Source organism: Onychomys torridus, chromosome 4 (genome assembly GCF_903995425.1).
Source record: "Onychomys torridus chromosome 4, mOncTor1.1, whole genome shotgun sequence".
NCBI lineage: Eukaryota > Metazoa > Chordata > Mammalia > Rodentia > Cricetidae > Onychomys > Onychomys torridus.
The window spans coordinates 106,511,331-106,526,231 of record NC_050446.1 but is presented as its reverse complement, the minus strand read 5'-3'; the positions used below and the strand labels follow the sequence as shown (position 1 = coordinate 106,526,231).

The 14,901-nt window shown below is 45.1% G+C and overlaps 1 protein-coding gene across 3 annotated transcripts in view; it reads left to right on the top strand.

The window, feature by feature from the left end:
• The window catches only part of Slc23a2 (solute carrier family 23 member 2), a 98,808-nt gene that overhangs the window by 31,485 nt on the left and 52,422 nt on the right, over positions 1 to 14,901 (top strand). The window contains exon 1 of one of the 3 annotated variants that reach the window (XM_036183560.1): positions 4,845 to 5,001. The exons of the other annotated variants lie outside the window; for them this stretch is intronic. The gene's annotated coding sequence lies outside the window, so the exon portion shown is untranslated. Of the gene's footprint in view, positions 1 to 4,844; positions 5,002 to 14,901 lie in introns of those variants that run through there. 3 annotated transcript variants of the gene reach the window in all.

The window sequence follows — 14,901 nt, the reverse complement described above, 5'->3', positions numbered from 1 at the left end:
GACACTAAAGAAAATATAAAGAAATGGACAGCTCTCCCACGCTCGTGGATTAGGAGGATAAATATTGAAAAAATAGCATCCTACCAAAAGCAATATACAGATTCCAGGCAATCCCCATCGAAATTCCAACATAATTCTTCACAGATCTTGAAAGGACAAGTCTCAGCTACACGTAGTAAAACAAAAACCTAGGATAACTAAAACAATCCTGAAAAATCAAAGAACTGCTGGACGTATCACCACCCCAAAGGTGACTTGTACTATAATAAAAACAACATGGTATAGGCATAAAAACAGACATGCTGATAAACGGAATAGAATTGAAGATCCTGACATAGTTCACACACCTATGGACACATTATTTTTTATAAGAAGCCACAAATACAAACTGTATTTTTTTTAACTGTTACCAGTGCCAATTAATTTTTATAGCACTAGAGGGTGCTGTTAGGTAGTGGTTAGGTCAGGTTTGCTTTGCTTTTGGTGCTTATGGCTTCTCCCTCCCCTCATCAAGGAGCTAGCATAGTTTTGTTCATCTGATAATCCTGAATCTCTCATGTTGTCAGCTTAGCAAGAGCAGAGCAGGAAATGTCAGCATTATAACATTTGCTTGGAAAGTTACAATCAAACCAAACAGACTTTAGTTTTGTTTGTTTTTTTTTTATTTAAAATTTTAATTAACATACAAAATAGCAATTTCCCATGGCAGTTTCGTTCATCCCACCCCAAATGCTCCTCTGTGTCGTCTCCCAGTCCTCGTCCCCTGTTTGTGCCCTTCTGCCCCAGTGGTCACTTCAGCTTTCAAATCACAGGTGCTCCTTTACCTTTTCATCTCTCCTCCTTACCACCCCACCCCATAGGTCTCCTTCTAGTTTTGTGGCCTGAACACACACTTACAAAAATACTTATGTTTAAAATGAGAAGTAATGTAACTTGTTTGTCTTATGTATCACTTGATACGTTTTCTAGCTTAGTTCCTAAAAAGAAAACAAAAAAGACTTTACATTAATAAAATGAGATTTTCAATTATGTAGTTATTTCTTTTTTAAGATGCATCTGAGTGTGTATGCATACATGTGTGAACACATGCATGTAGAGACCAGAGGACAACTTTGGGTGCTGTCCCCAAGATTACTATTTCCTTTGAGATAGAGGTCTCTCTCACTGGCCTGTAGTTCACCAGTTAGGCTAAACTAGCAAACCCTAGGGATCTTCCTCTCTCTACCTCCCTGGTGCCGGGGTAACAACCACTCACCACCATGCCTGGCCGTTTACCTGTAAATGGGTTCTGAGGATCCAGTTCCGGCTTCAGGTTCACAGAGCTAGCCTTTTTCCAACGAAGTCATTTCTCTAGCTTCTCAGATTCTACTTACACCCTCCTGCACCCCACCCTTTTTCTGAGACACGGTTTCTCTGTGTGGCCTTGTCTGTCCTGGAACTAACTAGCTCTGTAGATTCACCTGCCCTTTCCAGAGTGCTGCAAAAAAAGGCATATGCCACCATACCCAGCTAACTGCTGGTAATTTCTGACAAATCTTTTTGTGTTTGTTCAAGTTTAGTCTTTAATGGTTTTCCCTCATTTCTACCTTGAATTTAACCTTACATAGTTGCTGAGAATGGAGCCTCTCACTTGACTCTTAAGGAGAGAGACTTGAATGGAGTTTTAAGTGCACAGCAGAGCAGACTTGAGTAGCGCAGAAGCCCACTGTGGAGATTAGCAGGAGCCCTGCTGGATGCCCAGCTTCCCCTCAGCACAGGTGCAGTGTGGATACAGCTTCCAGTCAGGGAGGTCCTGTGAGTTCATTCTGTGAGTCCATGTGAGAATTTGGATTCATTTGACATCTTTTGGCTTTTCTAGAGTTTTTGCTTTGTTTCTTAATTTGTGCTTTTAAATAGCTTTTTTTTTTTAATGTGTGTTGGAGGATTATGCATTTAATTTAAGTTCAGGTGCCCACAGAGATCAAAAGGGCATCAGATACCCTGAAACTGGACTTGGAGGTGTCTGTGGGCATCTCTCCTGGGTTCACTGTCCTGTTTGCTAAATACATATTTATTTTTGTCTTGTGTAAGTATATGACATGTGAATGGAGGTTCCCGTGGAGGAGAACCCCTGGTGAGAGATCCCCTGGACATGAGTTACAGGTGGTTGTGAGCCTCCATGTAGGTGTTGGGAGCCAGATCCAGGTGCTTTGTAAGCAATAAGCATTTGCAACTGCCAAGGTTTCATATTTTTTAATTGTTACCCAGTCTTTATAGTTCTTTTGTCTCTTTTTGGTATCGTCTTAGTCTTTTGTTGCTGTGGTAAAACACCATGACAAAAGGCTGCTTGGGGAGAAAGGGCTTGTCTCAGGCCAGTCCATCGCTGAGGGACGTCAGGACAGGAGCCTGGAGGCAGGAGCTGATGCAGAGGCCGCGGAGGGTGCTGCTCACTGGGTTGCTTATCATGGATTGCTCAGTTTACTTTCGTACAGCATCCAGGACCACCAGCCCAGGGGTGGCCTCACCTACAGTGGGTGCCACATCAGTCACTAATCAAGAACATGCAAATGCCATACAGATGTGTGGATAGGCCAATCCGATGGAGTCGTTTTCTCAATTAAGATTTACTTTCCCAGATATATCTAGGTTTGTTGACAAGACCAACCATCGCAGGCATTATAGTTAGATAATGGGAGACACAGAAGCTGCCTCTGAGGGCATTCATCAATGTTCACTGTGACGTGCTCACGGTCATTTCCCACCAATGCTCCCTGATCACTAGGGATGAAGCTCTGTTGTTTTTTTAAATTGTGTACAGTTCCTTTCTGTTAATGTTAACTTCATTCCCTACACTAGTAGATCCCTATATGCTGCAAGGCAAGGAAATCCCCTTGCTTATATATTGTCTCCCAACTCTATTTTTGTTTGTTTGGTTTGGTTTTTGGTTTTTTGAGACAGGTTTCTCTGTGTAGCTTTGTGCCTTTCCTGGATCTCGAGCTGTAGACCAGGCTGGCCTCGAACTCACAGAGATCCACCTGGCTCTGCCTCCCAAGTGCTGGGATTAAAGGCGTGCGCCACCGCAGCAGCAGCAGCAGCAGCAGCAGCAGCAGCAGCAGCAGCAGCCGCCGCCACCACTGGCTTATGTTCATATTTTATTGTGTAATGGCATTTCATATTTTCATGAAATCTTGGGGCAATGATAGTAAATATAGTCATGTTATACTTAATAAAGGAGACAGCTTCTGAGGTGCATCCCTAGGTAACATGGTTGTATGCATATCATAGAGGATGCCACCCGAGCATCACTTACTAGACACTCTGGCTGTGTGACACAGGTACCATTGTGTATGAGGTCTTTCTCTGACCCAAAGTTGGTATATGGGATAAAGCTCCATTGAAAGCAGATGTTTTGTCCCTGAGAGTCTCCTTCATCTCTGGCTGTCTAGACACAGGCTTCTTTCTCCTGACTCTACGTGAGCCTCTCTGCCCTTGTGGTGCTATGCTGCCTTTCTCGTTTACTGTTATGTCTTAGGTTTATCATACTGTCAACATTATGTCTTAGCTTTATCTGCTTGTCCCTTTCTCTCTCTCTCTCTCTCTCTCTCTCCCCCCCCCCCCCCCCATTTTCATTGTTCAAAGATTTCTTTAATTTTATGCTTAGAAGTGTTTTGCCTGCCTGCATGTATGTGCATCACATGTGCAGTAATCACAGAGGCCAGAAGAGAGAGTTGGACCTCTTAGAACTAGAGTTACAGATGGTTGTGAGCCGCCATATGGGTGCTGGGATCTGAATTCTAGTCCTTTGTAAGAACAGTTAGTGCTTTTAACCATGGAGCCGTCTATCTCTACAGCCTTCTCTCTCTGCCTGGAATTTCTCCAGATCTCTGGAGTAGTCAGTCCTCTCTGGGAGCCTCGGGGCATTCAGACAGGTGCTTGGCCCGGAGTGGACTGACCCTCAGGTGGTGCTGTGTGGCGACTGTGTTCTGGGCCTTTTGGGCAGTGAACTGCCATCCTGAGCCTGTACAGGTCTTCTCCATCCTTCTCCCCAGTGTCCAGGTGTCTTCTCCTCTGGTCCCATGGCTTCCTCCCCACCCCACTTCCTCAAGGCTGTGTGAATGAGTGGCACTTTTAGCTCTTTTTCTCCTGGTTCTTCTCTCTGCTCAGGGCCCCTCTCTCAGGTGTGCAGTGTTACGAGCAGAGCCTTTCCTGCCTCCCTGCCTCTCCCCGGAGTCTAGTGTCCTCTGCTTTGGAGGAATGCAGTCATTTAAAAGAGACAGAGACTGATGCTTGCACATCCCAGAGTGGACCTGCTCCTGCCCACCCTGTGCCGGGCCTGGGATGGAGTCAGGACTAGGAAGGACAGTCTGGCTGCCTGTGCAGCCTTTTCCTCTTCAGGGACTATGCACTTAGAGCCTGTCTGCCAGACTCCAGGGACTCAGGGTGTGTGGTTTGTTCTTCGTGTTCAGTGTTGTTGACTTTGCTCATTATTTAATGATGGGGTCCTACCTTGACATCACGTGAGTTTTGCAGTTTCATGTCTTTGGGCTCCTGATTGGGGAAAAGAAAAACTGCCAGTGAATAAAACTAATCCTCCTTTTCACTGAGCTGGCAGCAGCATGGGCAGACTTGCTCATGTGAACTGTTTGAAAAGATAGATTTTAATTTCTCTTCTTTGTTTGGGTTTGAGAAATACAATCCCAGCAGCTGCTTGGGTTCTATAATAGAACATCCAGATTGCTCTGAAGAAGCCTGCTGCAAGACTGATCTCCAGACCATAATAGAGGCTTGCAGTAACTGTTTGTAACCAGGCGGTGGCTGTTGTGTAATACAAATAGCATTTCTGATGAGGTGCGGTTGGTTATACAATTTTGGCCAGCTTGTGTGGGTTATAAGAGCCGAAATTGTTTCAGCACCTGAAAGTGACTCCTGCTGTATCCCAGGACAGGCACAGCACTGCACAAGCGTGGTGGGTCCCGCAGTTTCCAGGACAACTTTGTAGACAGACTGAGGCTCCAATTGAAGGTATGACCATTACTTGGTACAGAAGCTCTGCTTTAGGGCATGAGTTCTGAGGCTTCCTTGACTGTGTGTCTGAACATGTCTGTGTGTGCATTTGTGACCATGTATGTACCTATCTGTGTGTGTGAGTATGTCTGGCCATATGCCAGTTTTCTGTGAGTGTTTTATGCACACACACATGCACGCGTGCGTGTGTGTGTGTGTGTGTGTGTGTGTGTGTGTGTGTGTTGTGGTGTGTATGTGTGAGAGAGAGAGAGAGAGAGAGAGAGAGAGAGAGAGAGAGAGAGAGACTATAGGTGAGTGAGTAGTTTATAGTTCAAGTTTATCCAGCTGTGTTACTGGAAAATGTCCCGTCTTTCTCAGTGTTGCCAGGCATTATTCAATACTGGTAAGCGGGCATTAGCATTCCTGCAGCTCTCAGAAGGCCATGCCCTCATTACACGTGTGAGAGTCAGGACAGGACCCGTCAGGCTGTGCAGCGGTGAGGAGGCATAGCCAGCTCCGGATGCTTTGCTTCCGCTCTTCCTTCCTCCACGCTCAGCTCGGGACTGGCAGAGTTCTGTGGGTTCTTGTCTGTTTTCATTTTTAGAGCCTTTTAGGGCTTTGGAGAAAAGCAAGTATATAAATAAAAAGGAATGTAAATAACACATTTCATGAAGAGCTGGGACCTCTTTATAATGGAGTACATCAGTTTTTTTTAAATCCTTGTAAGTTTTTCTAGGTCTTAAAAATATTTGGTTGAGTACAGGAAAAAAAAAATCATAATCACTGTGGTGTCTGACTCTAAGTGACTACAGTTTCTGTTAGGTGAATTTTGTTTTGTTACTATTATTATTGACATAGGATCTTGTAATGTTGCCATGACTGTCCTCTTGCCCTAGGTTTTTGGAAGCTTGGGTTTAGAATTGTGTGCCTCTGGGGGAAAAAAATCCACTTTAAAAGGTATTTTTGAGGAGGTATGTTATCCCTTGCAAGGGGGAAAATGGGCAACATGGTTCTCGGCTCCTTCATGGAAGATTAGAGAAAGCCTTGCTTTTCCTATCACTTTATAATCGCTTTTAACCTGGGGTTAAAAGCTTGTAGTCCCTGCCTAGGCAGTTTAGGCAAGCCTTGTCATCGACCCCTTACCTCATCAAGGAGAGTCTGCAGATGAGAGGGGACTTTTGGGGAGTGGCAGTCCAGGTAGGAGGGAAGGCAGAGGAAGGACAGTGACAAAGATCTGCAAGAGGGGAGGCAGCTGATCAAGGGAACAAACCCCTGCAGAAGTGGGCGGACACATGAATAGAGTGTGAGTAAGTGGGGGGATCTGTGGGATTAGGAGGAGTTTGTCTTTGATGTCTGAGGCACGAGGAAAAGATGGGAATGTTCCCCAGTGGATTGGTGTGATCCAAAGAGTAACTCAGAGTTCAAAGAAAGAGCTGGGCAGTGTCAGGAATGCTTCTTTTAACACACATGGCTCCTCTCGGCAGCGGGGGGACACGTGGAAGGTGATCCCAGAGTTCACTGATGACCTCCTTTAGAGAGGGCCCTGGCGCTGCAAAGAGAGGAGCCAGCACAACAGAGCAGGCTAGCGGGACAGCTCTCCTAAACTTTCTGTAGCTTCCAATGCCTCTTTCATGTTAGAAAGAGGGAGGGCATTGGAGACCTGGAAAAAGAGAAAACTGTCTGTCTGTACTTCTTGACAATAAAGCCGGGATTTGGCCTTCCTTGGCTTGTTCCAAAATGGCTACCAGTCTTCAGAGCTTTGTTCTTTTTTGTTTTTCATTTAAAAAATGATTTTTTAAAAGTTGTGTGTACATGCATGCAGTGCCTTTGGAGACCAGAAGAGGGCATCCTAGAGTTGGAGTTACCCCACGTGGGTGCTGGAAATCCAACTCTGGTCCTCTGCTAGCTAATTTTATGTCAACTTGACACAAGCTAGAGTCACTGGAGAGGAGAAATTGAAAAATTGCCTCCATAAGACTGGGCTGTAGGCAAGGCTATAGGGCATTTTCTTAGTTAGTGATTGATGGGGGAGAGCCTGGCCCCTTGTGGGTGGGGCCATCCCTGGGCAGTGGTCCTAGGTTCTATGAGGAAGGCTGAGCAAGCCATGAGGAGCAAGCCAAAAGAAGGCAGCACCCTCCGTGGCCTCTGTGTCACCTCTTGCCTCCAGGTTCCTGCCCTGACTTCCTTCAGTGATAAACAGTGCTGTGGAAGCATAAACCAAATAAACCCCTTCCCCCCAACTTACTTTTGGTCATAATGTCTCATCACAGCAATAATAACCCTACCTAGTCGGCCCTCTAGAGGGGAAGGAAGTGCAGAGCCTTGTTCTGTAGGAACAGAGCCTGCATGGGAGCACAGTGCCTACTGTGTTCTCAGAGTCCTTGCCTAGCCCACTTTTGCTCTTGGCAAGGACACACCAACCTCTTTGCCTCAGTTGCTGTATTTTGGAATGGAGACAACAACCCCTACCAGGATTTTTAAGGGAGTTAAAATCATATTTGCATCTGGAATGAATGCATCTATTATGTACTCTATTGTTAAATTTTAATGTAAAATGTGTTTATTCAGGAGAATTGAGAGATGGCTCAGTCTGCAGAGTGCTTGCCATACAAGATTGAGGACCCAAGTCTGATACCCATGTGAAAAACTAACTATGTTGGTGCATATTTCTAGTACCGCTGCTGGTGGGGTGGAGGCAGGTGGGTCCTGGGGACTTCACTGGCAAGTCTAGTCTATCTACTCAGGAGCTCCAGGGCAATGAGAGATCTTGTTTCAAAAAACTAGGTGGGAATTTCCTGAGGAATGACACCAATATTGACCTCTGGCTTCCACACTCACTAGTGTGCACACATCTCCATTCCTGAACATTCTCCATGCACACCCATACACAATTAGCTTTCCATGGGCTTCTGTGATGATTGAAGATTAACATTGATTTTGTTTGCGTGTTTTCAGGTGCTAGGGATGAAGCTCAGGGCTTGCACATGCAAAGAAAGCACTCTACCTTAAGCTACATTTATATTTTAATTCTGGTCCTACCTCTCCTCCCCTTTCAGGTTCCAGCCACAAGATTTCCCTGAATAAACCTGGAGAACAGCAGAAAAATGTTGTTTTTCTCCGTGTGACTAGAATGCCCTTTAAAAAAGTTGTTTCCTTAAAAACTGTGACTGCCTTTTATGTACTTGCCACTGTATCTCTGCCCTGCCTGCTGGGGAAAGTGGATTGATGCCAAGTGCCATGGAAATGTAGAAAAGGAAGGGACAATTCAGGAATGTTTCTGGGGAGGTGGCCCTTTGAGTTCAAACCTGGGAACTAGAGATACATGGTCAATGTAGATGGCAGCTGGAGCCGGGCAGGGCGTGGGGGATAGCTAAGATGGAAAGGCAAAAGACGCTTTTATCAGCTTTATTTAAACAGTGTATGGGGAAGCAGTTTCTGCTGGAAGATTTCAGCAGACTTGGCAGTAAAGCATCTGATGTGTATAGGTCAGAAATACAGATTGTTGGGCTTGGGAGAGGCTCAGTTCATAGAGTGCGTGGCTTGCAAGCATTAGGATTTGAGTTTGATCTCCTGGAACCCAGATAAAGAGCTGTATGCAGAAGGCCTATGTGACCCCAGCATCCCTGGGGCTCAGTGGGGAGCCAGTGTAGCTTGAGATGCTAAGGTCCAGGTTCAGTCCCTGTCTCAAAAACATCAGGTGGGGTGCAATTGAGAAGATACTCACTGTGAACCTCTGGTTTCTAATGCACGTGCACATGCATGTATGTGCACACATACAGAGAACAACAAAGAAGATTGCTGATGGACTTTGTGTGTAAAGGATTTTGTACAAGCAAACAAAGTAAGCACTGTGCTGACATTTTGCTGTACACAGGCTCTACTTTTTCCCCTAGCTGAGCATAAGTGAATATCTTGACCTCTGTAGGGTGATCATCCTTTCCTGTAGCACCTCTAGGCCATGGGTGGATAGCTTCTTGAGCGATTGTTCCTCCTGCGGCTCTGCAGACAGAACCTGGTTTCAGAGGTGGAACTTGTCATGAAATCTGGATCCCCATTAGAAACCAGGCTTCATCTGCTTCTCTTGAAATGCTCTTCTTTCTCTTAAAAATTTTGGGGCTAGAGAGATGGCTTAACATTATGTGTCCTGGCTGCTTTTTCTAGAGGACCCAGGTTTAATTCACAGCATCCTGTGGTAACTCCAGTTCTAGAGGTTCTAATGCCCTCTTCTGGCCTCCACGGGTACCAGACACACATGGTGTACATTCAAGATAAACTTATCTGTACACATACAAAATAACTAAAAAAGCAAAACGATCTTTTTCTATAGAGAACAAGCCCATCAGCTCAGACAGTGACCAAGACTTAGCAATGTTTTGGGTTCTGTGGCTGTCACTGGAGCGTGTATACAGGATCCCTGCAGATTTAGTTGTTGTTTTTTTTTTATGATTTTTTTAAATAAGATTTATTTATTTATTATGTATACAGCATGTATGACCAGAAGAGGGCACCAGATCTCATTACAGATGGCTGTGAGCCACCTTGTGGGTGCTGGGAATTGAACTCAGGACCTCTGGAAGAGCAGTCGGTGTTCTTAACCGCTGAGCCGTCTCTCCAGCCCCTGATTTAGTTTTGTGGGAAAGGCTGCTCTGCTGTTAGCGGGCACGTCCATGTTTGTGGAGGCTCTTCTGTAACTCTTGCTGTGTGCACTCACTTTGTCACATTGTTTCTCTGAGTGTGTCATGTCACACCCAGACCCATGACGCCTGCCTTTGTGTCACTGCAGGGCTTTATTTACATCAGTGACTTTCAGACTTTATTTGACTGACCCGCAGTATAAAGAAAACATTTTACTTTGAAGCTTGCTATGATAAGATACCTGAAGCTGAGTAATTTGTGAAGAAAGAGAGATTTATCTCCTATTTTGGGAAAACAGAAGTCTAAACAGTATGGTGCTTAACTTGTGGAAGTCCAGATTCAGGACTCCAGCAAGGCTAGGGCCTTGCCTGACTGTAATCACCACAGGCTAGATGACGGCATGACCAGGGTCAGAAGAGGGGTCGGTCACATGATAGGACTGGAAGTCGAGTGTGATGCAGGATTTTACTTCCTCTTCCATGGCAGCTCTCTTGCAAGAACTAACTGGGTTTCCAGGAGAACTGCACTCTTCAAAGGCGGAGTCCTCTGTGCCTTCTTCCTGTTGGCTCCTGTGACATCACCACACTGACCGTCAAGTCCCCAACACAGTCAGGACATCTAAGCCACAGCACTAGGTTGCCCTTACCTAGTGAGATGTGCTCTGATATTGCTGCTGCTCCAGTTTTTGTAGCGCTGGCTATCCTGGAATTTTCTGTGTGTAGACCAGGCTGGCCTTGAACTCAGAGAGATCCACCTGCCTCTGCCTCCTGAGTGCTGGATTTAAAGGCTTTGCCACCATGCCTGGCCTAGACTGAAATTGCATCTGTGGAATAACAACTCTTCCTCCCCTGCCAAGCTCCTGGTAACCATCATCCTATTGTTTATTTCTGAGCTTGACTGTCTTAGACAGCTGATTTAATTCTTTTTCTTCAATTTTCTTACGTGTATGAGTGTCTTGTTTGAAGTTATGTCTGTGTACCATGTGCTTTGCTGGTGCCGGAGGAAACCAAAAGAGAGCATTAGATCCCCTGGAACTGGAGTTAAGGAAGTTGTAAGCTGCCATCTGGGTGCTGGGAATGGAAGGAACGTGGTCTCTCTGTAAGAGCTGCAAGTGCCCTTAATTGCTGAGTACCTCTCCAGCCCTATGCAGTCTTTTTAAATAGCTCTATGGCATTGTGTTTATAAACGGATCATAATGTTACTGTACCACTAGGTCTTAGAATATACTGCTGGAAGTAGCATATCCTCAAGACAAATAGTAGATAGCATATGCAAGGCCCTACGTTCAGTCCCAAGACTCCAATATGAGCATGAATGTTTATGATTCTTACCGTACGCAAAACCAAATCACCTCCTCATCAACTCATTTTTCGCTGGGGATGTATGAGTATCTGTTTCTTCATCATCCTTTCATTGAGAGTATTAGAGTAGATAGTATTGGCAAAGGTGGCTGGCTGTTCATCTCACTTGACTTGAACAGGACCCAGACATTTATTGTGCTGTTTGTGTTTAGGGGAGTGGGGACTAAAGGCACACCATCCTGCTCATTTGTATGTGGAGGATTAGGGTTTGTTTTCATGTGTCAGATTGATTTAGAAAGGAAAAATGTTTATATGTTGTCTTATGTCTATTGCATTGTGCTCCCTAACTTCCTTCCTTCCTTCCTTCCTTCCTTCCTTCCTTCCTTCCTTCCTTCCTTCTTTCCTTCCTTCCTTCCTTCTTTCTCCCCTTTCCCTTTCCTTTCCGTCTGTCTAATTATCTGTCTGTCTATCTAGTTAGACTTTGGAGGCGATTTCTTTGGGTAGCCTTGACTATCCTACCTAGAGCTAGCTCTGTAGACCAGGCTTGCCTCAAATTCACAGAGATCTGTCTGCCGCTGTCTCCCAAGTGCTTGGATTTAAAAAAGGCATGTACCACCACTGCCTGGCTTTGCCCCCTGATTTTATTTGATTTTTCTCTATACAGAAATCTAAAGAACTGTACACTATAAAATCTACCAAGCCCTCCCCCTTTCAAATCTTTTTTTGAGCCAGGTTTTGTTTAACAGCCCTGGCTGACCTGGAACTCGCTCTGTAGACCAGGCTGGCCAAGAAAAGAGTTCTCAGTCCCAATATGTAATCATATAGTGACTTTTTAAACTCTGAGCTCTTTCCTTGATTTTTGCGAGTAGTGAATTGAATCTATACCTGCCCTGTACCTTGAAGTACCACTATGTCATATATGCGTGGTCTCCATTTTCCGGTATCTGTATTGAGTCAAGCTGTTTTCATACCTTTTTTTAAAATTGCAGCCCTGTATTAGGGTTCAAAACTGAGGGAATGCATTCTTTTTATAATTTTTCAAATATTTGAGGCTTTTTATTTCCTGGGCTGGTCTGAAACCGAAGATCCTCCTGCTTAGGCCTTGTGTGTGCTGGAGTCGGAGGCTTGTACCACATGTCCAGTGCTGCTTATAGCCGTTCCTGCTCATTCTTTCAGGGATTTTCAGGGTATTAAGATTAAATTTTTATCAGTTTTGCTGATTGGAAAATGAATATCCTTGCAGTAGCTCCAGGAACACTCTGTTTCAGCAGTTACTCAAATCCCTTTCATGGAAAATTGAATAAGATTATGATTATAGACCAGAAATAATTGCTACTTATATAATAAGAGATGCATGATGTGCCTGGCATATGTGGCCCCTTAACAGAAAATGGCTATTACTGCTGCCGCTGTGGTCATCATCCCTCAGCCACTCCTCCTGTCAAGTGGTCGAGGGCCAGACAGCAAGTAGCCTGGCTCGTTCTCTGTCCTTCCACAAGGAGCAAGACGAGGAGCCTCGGGGCCCCATTTACTAATCACTTTACCCTAGTGCCAGAGTTTCTGGGAGATTTTCCCTTTTCTGTTCTCCCCCTGCCCTCTCTCTGATTGTTATTGTGTGTATATGTGTGAGCCTGTGAGAATATATACGGACCATTTGTGTGTAAAAGCCCTTGAAGGGTAGAAGACAGTGTTGGATTCCCTAGAAGTACAGTTGTAGACAGTTTTGAACCAACATGTGGGTGCTGGAAAACAGAACCCAGGTCCTCGGCAAGAGCAGCAAGTGCTCTTAACTGCTGAGCTATTTTTATAGCACCCATGATTTTTAAAATACAGTTTTCCAAATCTTTTTATTTAATAATAATAATTATTATTAGTACTTTTGTAATAGTGTCTGTTTACATAGCCCTGGCTGTCCTGGAACTCACTATATAGACTAGGCTGGTCTTGAACTCACAGAGATCTGCATGCCTCTGCCTCCTAGTGCTGGGGGTAAAGGTGTACCCCACCACATCTGGCCTTTATTTTTACTTTTAATTATATGTATTTGAGTTTGAGTTTGTGTACTTGAGTGCAGTGCTTGCAGAGGTCTGAGGAGGGCATTGCATTCTCTTTGAGTGGAGTCACAGGTCATTGGGAGCTGGGAACAGAAGTTAGTAGGTGCCCTTCACCTAACTACCGAGTCATCTCTCCAGCCAGCCCCGTGTTATCACAAGTTTGCCTTTGCTACCAGACCTTGGCATTTCCCATGCAGAAGGGCATCCCATGTGGGTGACGTCACAGATCTCATGTTGATGCAGGGTGTCTGACCTTGCCGCTGGCTGTCTCTGCTAGCCTTGCATACTTGGATGTAGAAGGCTCCTTCTTTGGGCCATCATTGTCTGCCCCTTCTGTCCACATCTATTTGTTATCCGTGTTCCCCAGTGCCTTCCTCGGAACCTGGTCTGTGGATACAGGGTATTGGTCAGCACTGCTGCCTCCTCCTCCTAACCAGCCCTCCCACGTGTGGCCACATACAAATATTGTCATTGGAGTGCAAACTCAGTCCTGTTGAGAACTACTGTTTTAAGTAGATGTGGGTACGATAAGGATGTAAATGAGTAGCTACTTCGGAAAGATTTGATGGGTGTCTTGGATTCTCTCTGTTCAAGAATGCAACATGGGCACTGGGAGATGGTTCAGTGGTTAAGAGCACTGGCTCCTCTCCCAGCACCCACATAGTGGCTCACAAACATCTGTCACTCTGGTCCCAGGGGATCTGATGCCCCCTGCTGGTCTTTAGGCACCAGGCATTCACATGGTGCACAGACATACACTAAGGCAGAATACCCATACACATACAATTGAGAACTTAAGCCGAGTGTTTTGTTTTTCCTCTCATAACTGCTGAAGGCTTAAAGTTCACGTCTTTTCTTACTCCCTGCACCCCCGCCCCCAACCCAATCCAAACGGAGAAATCGCTGAAAAGGAAGTTTCTGATTGGTGTTCTACACCCCCTTTAGTTTGGTTAGATTGTTTTCCTTTTGGAGGGCAGATCTGACATCACTAATAACCGCCCCCACTCCTCCCTGCCTGCGTCACACTTGGCTTTCTAAGAAGCCAGGCATGCCTGGGCAGGTTTTATTGTAAAAGTGCCCTTCTGGGTGCTTTCTCGCTTTGAAGACAAGTTTTATAAATGTTTGTTAATCCGGAGTGGATTAGTTGTATTGTACAGGTTCTGTTTGGTGGTTTGAAATTGTTTTAATTTTTTTCTCTTTTGAAGCTTGTCTGCATAAAATTGTTGCAGGATCTTCCTGATTTTGAATTTTTCTTAGTTTTATTTTAGTTTGGAATATTGAGTGTTTCTCTATTGAATAATGCCATCATCTCTAAGACTCTCCAGACTTGTCATATCCATCTTGGATTTGGTAGTGGTGATCTCTCCCTTCCCATCTCTTTTGGGAGAGAGAGGGGGGGCTCTACGCTTCTTTTTTAGGCTCATGTTATATCTGGTTGAGCCTGCATGTTTTGATTCCTTTTTTTGTGGTATTTTAATCAGCTGAAAACTCAAGCTGCTGCCTTGCTTGAATTCTGCATAGTCACCTAATCCCAGGTGTTTGTCTGTTACTGGGTGTTGGATGCCTTCTGCCTTCCATAGGAATATGTAGAGGATTTAGAATTACTTAAGTCACCATCCACTAGTGACAGATTGGCTGTATTTGCATTGTCTTAAATTTTAATTAAGATTCACTTCTGCTCTGGCACAAGCCACCTTTTCAGTGTCAGGTGACTGGTGATGTGTGCTAGACAGGGCAGGTGTAGAAGGGTAGAAGGTTTTCATCACCGGAGGGTGTTCTGTCTGGCGGGTAGCTTGGGGTTAATGCACATCAGAGGCCTACCTTAGCTGGTTTTCTCCTTCTCCTTCTCCTTCTCCTTCCCCTTCTCCTTCTCCTTCTCCTTCCCCTTCCCCTTCCCCTTCCCCTTCCCCTTCCCCTTCCCCTTCCTC